This window comes from Vigna umbellata, chromosome 11 (genome assembly GCF_029865625.1).
Source record: "Vigna umbellata cultivar VRB3 chromosome 11, Vumbellata_1.0, whole genome shotgun sequence".
Taxonomy (NCBI): domain Eukaryota; kingdom Viridiplantae; phylum Streptophyta; class Magnoliopsida; order Fabales; family Fabaceae; genus Vigna; species Vigna umbellata.
In genome coordinates this window covers 16,221,662-16,239,275 of record NC_142175.1, presented here as the reverse complement: position 1 = coordinate 16,239,275, position 17,614 = coordinate 16,221,662, and positions in this window count along the sequence as shown.

The window sequence follows — 17,614 nt, the reverse complement described above, 5'->3', positions numbered from 1 at the left end:
TTGTCCGAGTAGACAAGCTAATTTTTCCTGCCGATTTCTACATCTTGGATATGAAGGATGAAGATGGAATCAAGTCATCCACTATTATCTTGGGAAGACCTTTCATGATGACAGCACGAACCAAGATAGATGTGCATGCAGGCACACTGACCATGGAGATAGGTGATGAGAAGATGCATTTTAATGTATTGGAAGCCATGAAGCACCCAATTGAAGAGCATTCTCTGTTTTGTATTGATTTATTAAGTGAAATTGTAAATAATTTTTCTGTTAGTTTCTTGGACATTTTTTCAACTTTTTCTCCATCTTTGGATTTTTCTTTTTCAAACATGTCGTGCCTGATTTTGGACGACGAAGAAAATTGTAAAACAGGTGATATTGAGGACGCGGTATTAATAGATGATACCTCTGTGGCGTCCGAGTGTGATGTTGAGGTGGCTGAGATTACCTTAGGCAGTAAAATTTTGCCATCTGTGGTGCAGCCACCCATTTTGGAGTTAAAACCTTTACCATCCCATTTGAAATATGCTTATCTTGAGAGGGATGGGAAACTCCCTGTTATTATATCTGCATTGCTTACTGATGAGCAGGAAAGACAACTATTACAGGTTATCAAAGACCACAAGAAAGCAATAGGCTGGACTTTAGCAGATATTCCTGGTATTAGCCCTTCTTTTTGCATGCATAGAATACTTTTGGAGGAGGATGCTAAACCAGTGAGACAACCTCAAAGAAGACTAAATCCTCAACTGATGGAGGTTGTAAAGAAAGAGGTAACCAAGTTGCTACAAGCAGGTATTATATATCCCATTTCTGACAGCACTTGGGTGAGCCCTGTACATGTGGTTCCCAAGAAATCTGGAATTACAGTGGTTAAAAACGAGAAGGAGGAATTGATTCCTACTCGCATTCAGAATAGCTGGAGGGTTTGTATTGACTATAGGAGATTGAACCAAGTCACTAGAAAGGACCACTTTCCTTTGCCATTCATGGATCAGATGCTAGACCGTTTGGCAGGTAAGTCACATTACTGTTTTCTAGATGGATTCTCCGGGTATTTTCAAATTTGTATAGCCCCGGAAGACCAACATAAGACTACCTTCACTTGTCCTTTTGGTACATATGCTTATCGGAAAATGCCATTTGGTTTATGCAATGCTCCTGGTACATTTCAGCGATGTATGCTGAGTATTTTTACAGACTTATTGGAGCATTGTATTGAGGTTTTCATGGATGATTTTAGTGTGTATGGTTCATCTTTTGATAATTGTTTGGCTAACCTTGCAAGAGTTTTGCAGAGATGTGAGGAAACTAACCTTGTTTTGAATTTTGAAAAATGTCATTTTATGGTGGAACAAGGTATAGTTTTGGGTCATGTTGTCTCCAGGAATGGTATATCTGTAGATCCTGCTAAAATTGATGTTATTTCACAATTGCCTTACCCCTCTTCTGTACGAGAGGTTCGATCTTTTCTTGGTCATGCAGGGTTTTACAGGAGGTTTATACAGGACTTTAGCAAGATAGCTAATCCTCTCTCCAACTTACTTCAGAAGGATGTAACATTTGACTTTGGAGGGAAGTGCAAAGGCGCTTTTGATTCCTTGAAAAAGGCACTCACTACCACTCCCATCATTCAACCACCTGATTGGACATTGCCATTCGAGTTGATGTGTGATGCATCAAACTTTGCAGTAGGAGCGGTACTTGCACAAAGAAATGGGAAGCTACCACATGTGATATATTATGCTTCCAGGACATTGGATACTGCACAGGCAAACTATACCACAACTGAGAAGGAATTACTAGCTGTTGTATTTGCCTTGGATAAATTTAGATCATACATACTTGGATCCAAGGTAATTGTTTATACAGATCATGCTGCATTGAAATTCCTTCTAAAGAAAGCAGATTCCAAACCAAGGTTGATCAGATGGATGCTACTGCTCCAAGAGTTTGACATTGAGATTCGGGACAGAATTGGAGCCCATAATCTAGTAGCAGACCATCTTAGTAGGATTGAAAAAGAAGAAGATGAAATTCCTATTCAAGATGACTTTCCTGATGAAGTCTTGCTAGCATTAACTTCTGTAAAAGGTATGTATCCTGAACCTTGGTTTGCTGACATTGTTAACTATTTGGCTGTTTCAGCTATTCCTCCATCTTTCTCCAAATCTGAGAAAGCCAAACTGAAAAGTGAGGCGAAGTACTATGTTTGGGATGAACCATTCTTATGGCGCATTGGTAGTGACCAAGTTGTAAGGAGGTGTGTTCCTGATATAGAAATACCTTATGTGCTTGAATTTTGTCATTCATCACCTTTTGGAGGACACTATGGCACGCAAAGGACAGGTAGGAAGGTGTTGGATTGTGGATTATATTGGCCTACCATCTTTAAAGATGCACGGAGGATATATGAAAATTGTGAACAATGTCAGAGGGCAGCTAGATCCATCACAAGGAGAGAAGAGATGCCTCAACAACCCATGTTATATTGTGAGGTATTTGATATTTGGGGTATTGACTTCATGGGTCCTTTTCCTTCTTCTTCTGGGTTTTCTTATATTTTGCTTGCTGTAGACTATGTTTCCAAATGGGTGGAAGCCATAGCTACAAGGACTAATGATGCTCGAGTTGTTATGAGTTTTGTCAGATCTAACATTTTCTGTAGGTTTGGAATACCACGAGCCATCGTTAGTGATCAGGGGACCCACTTTTGCAATAAGCTGTTAGAGAATATGTTGAAAAAGTATGGGGTGACGCATCGCATTGCTACACCATATCACCCCCAAACTAATGGACAAGCTGAGGTTTCTAACAGAGAGATCAAGAAGATATTACAAAAGCTAGTGAAGCCAAATAGGAAGGATTGGGCCGCAAGATTGGATGATGCACTTTGGGCACATCGGACGGCCTACAAAGCACCAATAGGTATGTCACCTTTCAGGGTTGTATTTGGAAAAGCTTGCCATTTACCTGTGGAGATTCAACACCGAGCCTATTGGGCTGTAAAGGCTTGTAACTTGGACATGGAAGGAGCAGGGAAAGAGAGAAAGCTCCAACTGCAAGAGCTAGAGGAGATTAGGCTCACAGCTTATGAAAACTCCAAGTTTTACAAAGAGAAAACCAAGAAATTTCATGATCAAAAGCTTGTGACCAAGAAGGATTTCAACATAGGTCAAAAGGTGTTATTGTACAAATCCAGGGTAGGACCTATGAGTGGTAAATTACGCTCCAAATGGGAAGGTCCATTCATTGTAACACAAGTGTTTCCCTATGGAGCAGTGGAGATCAAGGAAGAATCTTCTGATAGAATCTTCAAGGTTAATGGCCATCGTCTGCGGATATTTAATCAAGACATGCTGAACAAGACGATGGATGGAGTGAATTTGACCACTCCAACATTCCTTCCACCATGAAGGAGGTAAGTTCCCTCATACTTTTTCTTTGCATTTTATATATAAGGCATACATTGAGGACAATGCATAGTTTAAGTGTGGGGGTGTGGGGAAACAATTAATTTTGTTCCCTATTTTGTTTGTTTTTAATAAATATTTGCATTGGATTTGAGAGTTTGAATCAGTAACTGGAATGATCATGAATTCAAGAGGAAAAAAAAAATGAGTCATGTTGATATGAGTGGATTGCTTCTATGATTTGCTGATTGAGTTGACTTGAGAATTTCCCGATTAAATCTTTTGTGAAAGAAATTTGAACCATGTGAGTTTTGAACTTAATGTTAAGGATGGACCACCATGTGCCATACCTATTTTTCTTGTGTGAATTGCCCATGTTTTGTTGATACTCTAATAGTTAGCTTGATTCTGTGTTGTGCAACTAAGGAGAATATGCATGATTTGATATGATTGAGGCATTTCTTGTTTTATCTACCTGGCCAAATAAACTTGTCCTAACATTAATCCATTGGAACCCTCTTTGAGCCTTAAGCCTATTTTTTTTTTTTCTCTTGTTCCCAGTCATTGTCAAATGAAACAAAAAGAAGAAAAATCATATGTTCCTTACCTTAGGAAAGAAGAAGGAGTAATGGATTCTGTTAGAAGTAAGTGATGAATAAGTGTGTGGGTGAGCATCTCACCCACAAAACAATAAAAAGGGTAAAAAGGAAGATGAAAAATTGAAGTTAAAAAAAAAAAAGGAAAAGAAGAAGAAAGAAAAGTAAATCTTCCTTAAAAGAGCAAGAAATAGATTTGTTTTTGAAATCAAATATCATTACTCTTTCTATGTCAATTTCAAAAACTCAGAAATTCCAGAAAAATTCCCTACCTTTACCTTGGCCTCAATAAAACCTTAAAAAGCCCTCATGATCAATAATTGCATGTTTACTGAAGTGTGTGAATGTTAGAGTCATGCTAAATATCAAGGGTGTCTACTTACATGGGTATTTTGAGTGTAAACACAAGCCAAAAACACTTGAGAGAATTGGAGAGAAATAGATACATGTTGACTTGAGTATTGTCTTTCATATTTGATTTTCTTGGGAATTCAAAAAGGTTAACTCATGTGTGAAGAATAAAGTGATTCCATTTGCATGTCCATGACAAAGTAATGCCTAAAATGATTGATCTATATCTAGTGCTACTCCTTCTTTTGATCCAAGTGCAAATATGAAATAAAATGACTCAGAACAAAGTCTTGGAATTAATCAATTTTGCCCAGGAGTGCAAAAGGATAAGTGTGGGGGTGTGATGAGTGCATATTTATGCCCACATTTATGCTTTAAAATTCAAATTTTTGATGGGATAATTGTGCTTAAATGGTTGATTCTAAGTGAATTTGTGATGATTGGAATTGTTGGGTTTGAGAAATAAAGAGACGTAGAAAGTGAGTTTTAGCGCATAAATTATTCTTGGATGTTCTAATGTTTATTTGTGCAGCTGAGAATATAAGTTTTATTGGTCCAAATGGCAATTCAAGGCCCAAAATCAGATTTTATTTGGAAAATTCAGAACGGGCTAAAGTGCAGATAGAAGAAATTTCAGGGCATTTGTGCAATTTTGGAAAGTCAGAAAATCTAAAAGATAAAATTCAGTTGTTGAATTTAATTTGGGAATATCAACAGAAAATATCTTCCAAATAATTTTATCATTATCTAAATATTTTAGTTATTTGGAAGATATAGGATATAAGATAATTAAGTTAATATCTATCAAATATTCTTTAAAACTGATTTAATCTAATGAATATTTGAAAGATATCATATATCAACAGAAAATATCTTATCAACAAACTATTCAGAGTCCAAGCCCAATCAAGCCCTATTTAAAGAGACCCAGAGGACTTCACTTCATACATTCATTCTCTCATACTCCTCTCACTTTTCTTTCATCTTGTATTCAACTCCATTCATGGAGAGCTAAGCATCTAGGGCTATTCTGCTGTAATTTCATGACAGATTCTGAGGTTACGTTCAGTTAATGCAATTGTTTACTTTGGTTATTGATTTAAGTTGTTCTCTCTATGTCTTTCATCTCTCTATCTTGTTAAAAGCAAAGATTTTTGCATCATAATATGTTTGAATCTACATGCATATTGATTATATGAGTTTTAGGGTTTCTAGGTTTAAATTGAGAATCTACTTTGATTTAATTTAGGAACTTTCATATGATTAAATGGTTTTTACTATCAATTGAGAATGTACTTTGGTTGGTAGTAATAATTTCAACTATAATCAATTGAGAATTTACTTTGATTGATTAACTTTTAACTTGGTTAGGAGATTTAAGAATAGACATGATTAAACACAATAGAATTTGATTGAGAATGTACTTTGGTTGAATTTATTGTGAATAATCTAGAAAGGTTTTGCATTTGATTGAGAATTTACTTTGGTTAAATGCATGATCGCCCTCAAATTAATTAAGAATGTACTTTAATTAATTTGAAACTTAAACAATAATCAATTGAACAATTATCCGTGAATAACCGATGATGAATCTATCTTGGAAAAGCAGTGGAATTAGCCTATTTAATCATAACTGTTTTTAAGTTTATTATTTGTTCTTTAAACATTCTCCAAACATCATTTTTATTCATAAGCATTGCATAGCATAAGAGTCAGATATTCAAAAGCAATTCCGTGTTCGTTGGGAGACGACTCAGGGTTACTTTAGCCCTATCTACCTTCTTGAATACTACTTGGCAATACTGAAGTTGCCTTGAAAAGTAGTATTAATTTGATAGCTTCAACGACAGCCTATCAAATTTGTTACAGCAGAATAGCCCTAGATGCTTAGCTCTCCATGAATGGAGTTGAATACAAGATGAAAGAAAAGTGAGAGGAGTATGAGAGAATGAATGTAATTGTTTACTTTGGTTATTGATTTAAGTTGTTCTCTCTATGTCTTTCATCTCTCTATCTTGTTAAAAGCAAAGATTTTTGCATCATAATATGTTTGAATCTACATGCATATTGATTATATGAGTTTTAGGGTTTCTAGGTTTAAATTGAGAATCTACTTTGATTTAATTTAGGAACTTTCATATGATTAAATGGTTTTTACTATCAATTGAGAATGTACTTTGGTTGGTAGTAATAATTTCAACTATAATCAATTGAGAATTTACTTTGATTGATTAACTTTTAACTTGGTTAGGAGATTTAAGAATAGACATGATTAAACACAATAGAATTTGATTGAGAATGTACTTTGGTTGAATTTATTGTGAATAATCTAGAAAGGTTTTGCATTTGATTGAGAATTTACTTTGGTTAAATGCATGATCGCCCTCAAATTAATTAAGAATGTACTTTAATTAATTTGAAACTTAAACAATAATCAATTGAACAATTATCCGTGAATAACCGATGATGAATCTATCTTGGAAAAGCAGTGGAATTAGCCTATTTAATCATAACTGTTTTTAAGTTTATTATTTGTTCTTTAAACATTCTCCAAACATCATTTTTATTCATAAGCATTGCATAGCATAAGAGTCAGATATTCAAAAGCAATTCCGTGTTCGTTGGGAGACGACTCAGGGTTACTTTAGCCCTATCTACCTTCTTGAATACTACTTGGCAATACTGAAGTTGCCTTGAAAAGTAGTATTAATTTGATAGCTTCAACGACAGCCTATACGGGGAAATCTAGATCCGGGGAATTTCTCCCAATATTATACTGACAATATTATATTGGTTGCCTTTAAGCTCCTGCACTCATGAACTAATCATTAGGAATGCTAGGAATTGTATGAACTATTTGATTAGGGAGAAGCCATCTAGAATGGTACATTAGAGAGTGGCATTAACAATGATGATTTGAATGTTGAATTCCTAAAATATATGAGAGTGGATGAGATGAAATTGACCCCCAACAACATATTCATTCATATATTCCATTGAAAGTGTGTATCTTTTGTCTTTGCCATTGATCAATTCATGCATACATATTTAATTTTCGTCTTTGCATATTAAACTTCAATTATTGTGTTCTTAAGTCTTAGTTAATCAACAAATCACATAACTAAACTAGGCCGTGAGTCCTTTGGGAGAACGATACTTGGTCTTACCAAGTTTATTACTTGAAACGATTCGGTCATACTTGCCGATTGTGAAACAAGTTTGTGACATCATATTTTGGTGCTTACAAATTTGTCCATCAAGTTTTTGGCGCCGTTGCCGGGGACTCGTGGTTTAACTGGTTAATTTGTGTGATTATTGATTATCTTTGACTTATTTTTTTTATTTTTAATTTAAATTTCGAATTTTTATTTTATCTTATTTTATTTTTCTGTTTATATTTTTCAGTTTGTATTTTATTTGATTTTATTTTTATTTTTTTTGTTTGTTTTCTGTTTTTCTGTTTTCTGTTTTTATTTTCTGTTTTTTATTTTTTGGTTTTTATTTGATTTTATTTTATCTTTTTAGATTAGATTTTATTTTATTTTATTAGATTTTATTTTTTTATCTTTTTAGGTTAGATTTTATTTTATTCTTATTCTATCTTTTAGGTTAGGTTAGATTTTATTTTATTTTATCTTTTAGATTAGATTTTATTTTTTTAGATTAGGTTTTATTTCATTCTATCTTCTAAATCTTCTATCTTCTAAATCTTTTTAATCTCTATCTTCTCCTATATCTTTTTGCGCTAACAAATCTTTTCTAGGGTTTTGTTTTCTTGTGTATGCAGGAAGGTCAAACCAGCACTAGTTCAATAGCACAAGGAGTATGGAGAACAATAATGCTAGAAGAACTCTTGCAGATTATACTAATCTTGCTGGACCTCAACACTTTAACAGCATAGCTCGACCTAGAGTCAATGCAACCAACATGGAGGTCAAACCAGCATTAATTCAACTGGTGAAGAGTAATCAATTTAATGGGTTATCACATGAAAACCCATATGAGCACCTTACAACCTTTAATGAGATCTGCAATACGGTCAAGATTAATGGGGTGCCAAACGAAGCTATCAAACTTAGCTTGTTTCCTTTCTCATTGGGAGGCAATGCTAAGCTTTGGTTGAACTCTTTTCCAGCAGAAAGTTTTACAGAGTGGGAAGCAGTGGTTACAAAGTTTTTAAACAAATACTTCCCACAATCTAAGGTGACTAAGGGCAAGCAAGAGATATCTTCATTCAAGCAGGGCATGGAAGAATCACTTGGACATGCATGGGACAGATACAAAGGATTGTTACGTAAAACTCCTATGCATGGTTTCAGAGAAGAAGAAGTAGTCCTAACTTTCCTTGGAGGGCTTGGTTCACAAACCAAGATGATACTGAATGCTTCAGCTGGAGGCAATATCAAATGGAAGACTCCAGAGGAAGCAACTGAAATTATTGAAAATATGGCTACTAGTGACAACGAACTCAATATTGAAAAAGGAGACTTTCATCAGAGGGAGTTGTTACCATTACATGATGCTCTGCTAGAACAAAATAAAACTCTCTTTCAACAGCTTGAGGAAGTAACCATGAAACTTTCTCGAATACCACAGGGAATACAACAGGTCTCAATGGTTCAAGAACGACAAAAATGGCAGATGCAAGTTACTCCAGTTGAGAAAACAACAAAGCTTGAAGAGACTTTCCAGAGATTCTTGAAGACAAATGCGTCCTATTGTCATAATGTGGATGTGGCATTTAAAAAAATGGAGGTTCATGTTGAGAGAATAGTTGACGAAATTAAACAGGATAATCTTGGAAAGGAGTGCAAAACTGTTGTGACTAGAAGTGGTAGAGTGTTAGAGGAGAGACAAAATGAGAGTGAGAGTGAAAAAGAAACATGTGAGAGAGAGAAAAAGAGAAAAGAAGAAGAGGAGAGGAGAGAAAAAATTGAGAGAGAAGAGAGACAGAAAGAAAAAGAGTATGAAAAGCCACTTCCTTATCCAAAGAGTTATTCAAGGAAGGAGAAAGAAAAGCAGTTGGAAAGATTCATGGAACTGTTTAAGAAGTTGGAGATCACTATACCATTCTCTGAAGCATTGCAACAGATGCCAGCATATGCAAAATTTTTGAAGGAACTTCTCACAAAGAAACACAAGTACATTGAGAAGGAAACTATCAATATACAGGGCAATTGCAGTGCAATCATACAGAAACTACCTCCTAAACTTAAAGACCCAGGAAGCTTCACCATTCCATGTACCATAGGAGATGTGAAAGTTGGAAGAGCATTGATTGATTTGGGAGCTAGCATTAATCTAATGCCGCTATCCATGTGCAGAACAATTCAGGGGTTGGAAATTAAACCAACCAGAATGGCTCTTCAATTGGCAGACAGGTCTCTTAAATATCCATATGGAGTGGTTGAAGATGTTCTAGTGAAGGTTGACAAATTTGTATTCCCAGTAGATTTCATTGTGATGGAGATGGAAGGAGCTAGTGATGTTCCTCTTATTCTGGGGAGACCTTTTATGAAGACTGCTAGAGTTTTGATTGATGTGGAGAATGGTAAGCTTAAACTGAGAGTTGATGATGAGGAAGTTACTTTTGATGTATCCAAGGCCATGACGTATCCAAATGATGACAAAGCATGCTTTCAATTTGATGAACTTGATGAAGTTTGTATGGTTCAAGAAAGAATGGTGCGTAATATTTCACCATTGGAAAAAACGCTCATTGATGCATGTGAAGATTTGGATGAAGAAGAAGAGAAATTGATCGATGAATGTCTGATGGACTTGGAAACATTGAAAAAGGGTCCAGAGGAAGATCCAATATTTGAAACAATTGATAAGGAAGAAACAATCAAAGCACAGTCGCCAGAATTGAAAAGATTGCCATCACATTTGAAATATGTGTTTCTAGAAGAGGGTGGAACAAAGCCAGTCATCATCAACAACTCTTTATCTTTACAAGAAGAAGAGCAGTTGATAGAAATTCTGAAAGCCAACAAAGAAGCAATTGGGTGGTCAATATCAGATCTCAAAGGTATTAGCCCAACTTATTGTATGCACAGGATTTTTATGGAAGAGGACTATAAACCAAGTGCTCAACCACAGAGAAGGTTAAATCCTGTCATGAAGGAGGTGGTCAGAAAAGAAGTGTTGAAACTGCTAGAAGCTGGTATCATCTATCCAATCTCTGACAGTGAATGGGTGAGTCCAGTACAGGTGGTTCCAAAGAAAGGAGGGATGACAGTAATTTATAATGATAAGAATGAACTTATTCCTACTCGGACAGTTACTGGCTGGCGCATGTGCATTGATTATAGGAAGCTGAATAAAGCTACCAGGAAAGATCATTTTCCTCTTCCCTTCATGGATCAGATGCTAGAAAGGTTATCAGGGCAGGCTTTCTATTGTTTTCTGGATGGATATTCTGGATATAATCAAATTGTGGTAGATCCAAAAGACCAGGAGAAGACGGCTTTTACTTGTCCTTTTGGTATCTTTGCATATAGAAAGATGCCTTTTGGATTATGTAATGCTCCAGCTACGTTTCAGAGGTGTATGCAGGCAATTTTTTCTGATCTTTTAGAAAAATGCATTGAAGTATTCATGGATGACTTCTCAGTTTTTGGAAATTCTTTCCAAAGATGTTTAGCTAATTTGAACACTGTCCTCAAAAGATGTGTTCAGACAAATCTGGTTCTGAATTGGGAGAAATGTCATTTCATGGTAACTGAAGGGATTGTACTGGGGCATAAAATCTCTGCTAAAGGAATTGAGGTGGATAAAGCCAAAGTAGAAGTCATTGAGAAACTGCCTCCCCCAACAGATGTAAGGGGGATTAGGAGTTTTCTTGGTCATGCTGGGTTCTATAGAAGATTCATCAAAGATTTCTCAAAAATTGCTAAACCATTGAGTAATCTTTTGATGAAGGATGCGCCTTTTGTGATGAAAGAAGATTGTCTGAAAGCTTTTGATATATTGAAGAAGAAGCTAGTGTCAGCTCCAGTAATTGTAGCACCAGATTGGAATCAAAATTTTGAATTAATGTGTGATGCAAGTGATTATGCATTGGGAGTTGTTCTCGGCCAAAGGAAGGAACAAAAGTTTCATCCAATCTATTATGCTAGCAAGGTGCTGAATGATGCTCAATTGAATTATGCTACTACAGAGAAAGAGTTTCTTGCCATTGTATATGCTCTAGAGAAATTTAGACCCTATCTTATTGGGTCTAAGGTGATTGTCTATACAGATCATGCAGCTATCAAATATTTGTTGACAAAACCAGATTCTAAGCCACGTCTGATTAGATGGGTACTACTATTACAAGAATTTGATGTAGAAATCCGTGATAAGAAAGGAAGTGAGAACTTAATTGCTGATCATTTGTCACGGTTAGTCAACAATGAGGTCACTAGCAAGGAGTCTGCAATCTGGGAATCTTTTTCAGATGAATCACTCATGTATATTCAGCAGAGGCCCTGGTTTGCTGATATGGCCAATTTCAAAGCTGCAAGAGTCATGCCAGAAGATTTAACTTGGCAACAGAGAAAGAAATTTCTACATGATGCCAAGCAGTTTGTATGGGATGATCCGTATTTGTTCAAAATTGGAGCGGATAATCTTCTAAGGAGATGTGTTACAAATGAAGAAGCAGAAGGAATTCTCTGGCATTGTCATGATTCACCTTATGGAGGACATTTTAATGGAGAAAGAACAGCAGCAAAAGTCCTTCAATCAGGATTTTATTGGCCAACTTTATTTAAGGATGCTCATAATCATGCTAGGAATTGTGACAAATGTCAAAGAGCAGGGACAATCACTAAACGTCATGAGATGCCTTTACAAGGTATTTTAGAGGTTGAGGTCTTTGATTGTTGGGGTATTGATTTTGTTGGACCCTTCCCTCCATCTTTCAACAATGAATATATTCTGGTAGCAGTGGATTATGTGAGTAAATGGGTGGAAGCATTGGCTTGTCCTAAAAATGATGCTAGCACGGTAATTAAATTCCTGAAGAGGCAGATATTCTCACGTTTTGGCACTCCAAGAGTGTTGATCAGTGATGGAGGATCTCATTTTTGCAATTATCAGCTAGAGAAAGTACTCAAACACTATGGAGTAAAGCATAAGGTAGCTGCACCTTATCATCCACAAACCAATGGCCAAGCTGAGGTGTCTAACAGGGAGATAAAAAGAATCCTGGAAAAGACTGTGACTTCATCCAGAAAGGATTGGTCTCTCAAATTGGATGATGCTCTTTGGGCTTATAGGACAGCAATGAAGACGTCTATGGGATTATCACCATTTCAACTAGTCTATGGGAAAGCATGCCATTTGCCAGTTGAACTGGAGCATAGAGCATTATCGGCTTTGAAATTCTTGAATTTTGATCCTTATGACACTCAATGCACCCGCAGACGGCAGATTTTGGAGCTTGAAGAAATGCGCTTACATGCATATGATTCATCCAAGGCTTACAAAGACAAAATGAAATTTTATCATGACAGGAAGTTGGTGAATAGAGTTTTCAATCCAGGACAACAGGTATTATTGTTCAATTCAAGATTGAAGATATTTCCTGGGAAGCTGAAGTCAAAATGGACAGGACCATTTGTGATAAAAGAAGTGCATCCGCATGGAGCAATTGAAATCTTTAATCCATCTGATGATCCGCAGAGAAGTTGGGTGGTAAATGGTCAACGTCTCAAGCCATATCTAGGGGGAGAGGTGCAACAACTGTCCACCATGATGTTGTTGGTGGATCCTTGAAAGTTTGGGTCAGGCTCGGGACGTTAAACAAGCGCTTACTGGGAGGCAACCCAGTACTTTGTAAGTTGTTTTTGTTTTTGTTTTTAGATTAGGGTTTGATGTACTCTATTTGAAACCTGGTTTCTTGTGATGGTTTGCTATTAACTGTGATTGTGTGATAAGTAATGCTGAATGATGCTTATGATTAATTGATGTTGAGATGATGTGAACATTAAAATGCTTATATAGGTGATTCATAAGCTTTGTGAACAAATGTGTAATATCATGATTGTGATTGTGAAATTAAGCAGGATGTGCATGTCAAATGTGAATGAGCTTATATGTGAGGTTTTGAGCTCCAGAGTTGTTATTGTTGAATGCTATTACTTTGAAAGCATGAATGACTTTGCCCAGGTTTTCTATGATTGAATCAATTGCTTGTTTTGCATCATATGATCAAAGGCCGTGTTTTTGAAACCCTTTTTATTGGCCAAATTCATAAAGTTAGCCTTCTAAAAGAGAACACGTTGTGTTCTATCCTTTGAACCCTTAGCCTTAAATATGCACTGAACACCCTTGATTGAAAATCTTTACCTTGAGTTAAGTAGAAGATCTTGTGTGGTATTGTTAAATGTTCAAGTTTGGGGTTATTGGGGAAACATGAAAAAAAAAAGGAAAAAGCATTGAGCTAAGAGCTAAAAAGTAAGAATATGCAAAGAAAAGAAAAGAAAAAGAAGCAAAGCTCAATGCAAATGCAAAAGCAAAGGCAAAAGAAAGTTGGGAATGAATAAGAAGATTGTGTTGTTATGATTCTCTTAACTCAAGGATTTTGTGATCCAGAAAAACCAATTTTCTTGTTAGCCCAGCCACATTATAAGCCATTGAAAAGTCCTTGTGATGATGCATGCTTGTGAATGTATTTGATTGTGGTTAAATGAAAGGCAAAGTTGATTCATGTGACATTGTGATAGTGGAGTGAATGAGTGAAACACTTTACCTCTTATACACTTGTGTGTTGAGTGAAACACTTTACCTAGTGAGGAAATATTCCATAAGCACATGAACATCCATGCTTAATTGATTGATCATTCATGAAAAATAGCATTTGTTGGAATTTAAATGACTTTGTGAACACTAAAGCATGTGCACATCTTGATTGAACTCTTGGTCTTAAGTTTGAGTGAAGTTATTACTTATCTTGAAAAGAGGATTTTGAATGAGTGAACCATCATATGAATTGGTTGGAGATGGAGTTACATTTTATTTGCTTGAGGACAAGCAAAGTTCTAAGTTTGGGGTTGTGATAACAGTTGAAAAACTGTTATTTTCATGCTTAAAAGTGGTACTAAAAGCAACCTTTAGACTTAGAAATTAGCTTGAAATCATGCATTTTGTTTATATTTTCAGAAATAAGAGAGCTGGACAGGTTTATGCTTGATTTGAGTGTTTTTGTGCAGGTTTTGAGGTGAATTTGGTGAAAGAAGTGAAGAATGAGAGAGAGGACATTAGAAAAGACAAGAAAGAGTGCAAAAGGAGAAGTCGAAGGCACCGCTCAGCGGCAAACTACCGCTGAGCGGCACTCAAGAGGTGGCGTTGGAACCGCTGAGGGGCAAATGGCCGCTGAGGGGAAGAAAGAAGACGCGTAATCACCGCTGAGCGGTAAATGGCGCTGAGCGGCACTTTTTGGGCTTGGGCTTTTGTAATCTTTTGTAACTCTAGATTAGTATATAAGGGCTTGCACGTCCTTTAGTTAGGGATCTTTGGCAGAAACGAGGCAAACACTCTCTCTTTCACCCCTTTGAAGGAGGATCTTGGATGCTCAGGCTACCTCTTCACCTTTATTGGGTTTATTCTTTCATACTTTCATTGTAATTCATCTAGGTTCACCATGAATATGGTGAACTAAACCTTGTATGTTTGTTGGGGAATCAAAGTAATCTCTTGAAGCTCTCATATATGGATTTGTTGAGTACATCTTTGAATTAAGACATATGCTTTCTTTCATCATTAGTTAGGGTTTTTCCTCTTTGCTCAATGCTTGCATTGTTTAACTCATTCTAATGCATGATTATTGGTTTTGTTGATACGGACACGTACGGGGAAATCTAGATCCGGGGAATTTCTCCCAATATTATACTGACAATATTATATTGGTTGCCTTTAAGCTCCTGCACTCATGAACTAATCATTAGGAATGCTAGGAATTGTATGAACTATTTGATTAGGGAGAAGCCATCTAGAATGGTACATTAGAGAGTGGCATTAACAATGATGATTTGAATGTTGAATTCCTAAAATATATGAGAGTGGATGAGATGAAATTGACCCCCAACAACATATTCATTCATATATTCCATTGAAAGTGTTTATCTTTTGTCTTTGCCATTGATCAATTCATGCATACATATTTAATTTTCGTCTTTGCATATTAAACTTCAATTATTGTGTTCTTAAGTCTTAGTTAATCAACAAATCACATAACTAAACTAGGCCGTGAGTCCTTTGGGAGAACGATACTTGGTCTTACCAAGTTTATTACTTGAAACGATTCGGTCATACTTGCCGATTGTGAAACAAGTTTGTGACATCATATTTTGGTGCTTACAAATTTGTCCATCAAGTGGTGGTAGATGTCTTCAAAGATGAGACGCAAGCAAAGGAGGAAGAAGCTAGTTATAAAGCTGCATTTCGAGATGCACCCATGACTAGCCGTAAAGAAGAAAATCTTGAGGTTTCAGGTAACCATTGTTTGTTGTTTCAGGTACCCAAGGAAGAAGATATTGGAAGAGGAGAAGCAAGTCCTAGAGACTGGAAGAAAAGAGGACCCCAACTTGGCACACATGTGAGACTAAAGAACAAGTTGTGGGTTGTGAAGGGCTTTAAAGAGAAGGAGATGATAGAGATAGAGTCTCCTTATTCTAGAAGAACCAAAACAGTCCAAAGGAAGCAGTTGAGAAGTTGGTGGAAAGACATCATTAACTATACAGAAGATGGAACTTGAACTTTACTGGGTCAAGCTAATGACGTTAAAAGAGCGCTTGCTGGGAGGCAACCCAGTGGATTTAAAAACTTTTGATTTGGTTTTGTAACTTTTAAATTGTGGATATTATTCTGTAATTATTTTTTTGTTGGATTTAGCATCTACTGAAGGATGCTAGGTGGTTAAGTATCTACTGAAGGATACTAAGTTTGTAACACCTACTGATGGGTGTTGGTGAGAAGATTTTGCACCTACTGATGGGTGCTGGTAAGTTTGAAACACCTACTGATGGGTGTTGGTGGATTTTGGGTCAGGCTCGTGACGTTAAACAAGCGCTACCTGGGAGGCAACCCAGTTGATTGATTGTTTTCTGTTTGTTTATTTTTAGGATTTGCATAAGCATTTTTAACATTGAATTGCAGGGAACCTATGAGGGGTATGCTAGGAAGGCACGTAGGTCAAGAAAAGAAGGAGAAGGGCACATCAAGAAAGTGCCGCTGAGCGGCAATTACCGCTGAGCGGTACTATCGCAGATGGGCTTAAGTTCCCCTTAGCGGAACCCGAGCCCATTGGGGTAATTTTAAACCCTAAGCTGCGCGTTTTTACATTCTTTCAAGCTCTTCTCTGCACTAAGACTCCCACATATCTCCTCTTAGGTTTCCCACATCTTTTTACTCTTCCCTCTTTAGAAAATTTCTCTTCCACTCACTTTTACACTAGTGTGCTATCAAAGTTTGGGGTTGGAAGAGAGCATTCTAGTTTGGAAGCATTCTCATATCATCTAGCATCTCCACCCAAGTAAGTAAAATGCATTTTGTTCATTCTAGGGTTCTTGAAATTGACTGTGATTGTCAAAGCATGAATATTTAGGGGTTTTGATTTCTATGCATGATTTGATGATATATTTGATGTTTGAACCGATTAAACTGCTTGATTATGAACTGGAAAACTGAAAATTGCATTTGGGTGGAGTTAGGACAGATTAAAAACGAGATTTGCAAAAATCTGCAGATCACCGCTGAGCGGCATTTACCGCTGAGCGGCACTCTGCCAGATTTGCTTTTTCTGGTTTGTTGCGGGTTTGAATGTGGCACTGGTGGCGCTGAGGGGAAATTCTGGCCCTCAGCGGTGGTTTAGCTTCAAAAGGAGTTTTGTTTTGTGTTTACTAATGATTAACATCATGTTCTGTGGTTTTGGATTTATGATTGAATGCAGGAATGGCATCTTCTTCAGGAAAGAGATTGAAAACCATGGCAACCAAGAGAAAGGAAAAGGAACCAGAGCAGCCCCATAATGGCAGGTTCTTCTCTAGGAAACATGAGAAGCACTTTAGGGTGGTTCAGGACAGGAGACTTCTAATGGAGAGAAAGGTTGGAATGATACCTAACTTTGCTCCTCAATTTGGAGAGCAAGTGTTAGGGAATGATTGGGGAAAGCTAGCCACTTATCCATCACCTGCCAACATAGCTGTGGTGAAAGAATTCTACACCAATGCAAAGAAGATTGGTGATTATCCCGCTGAGAATTATTTG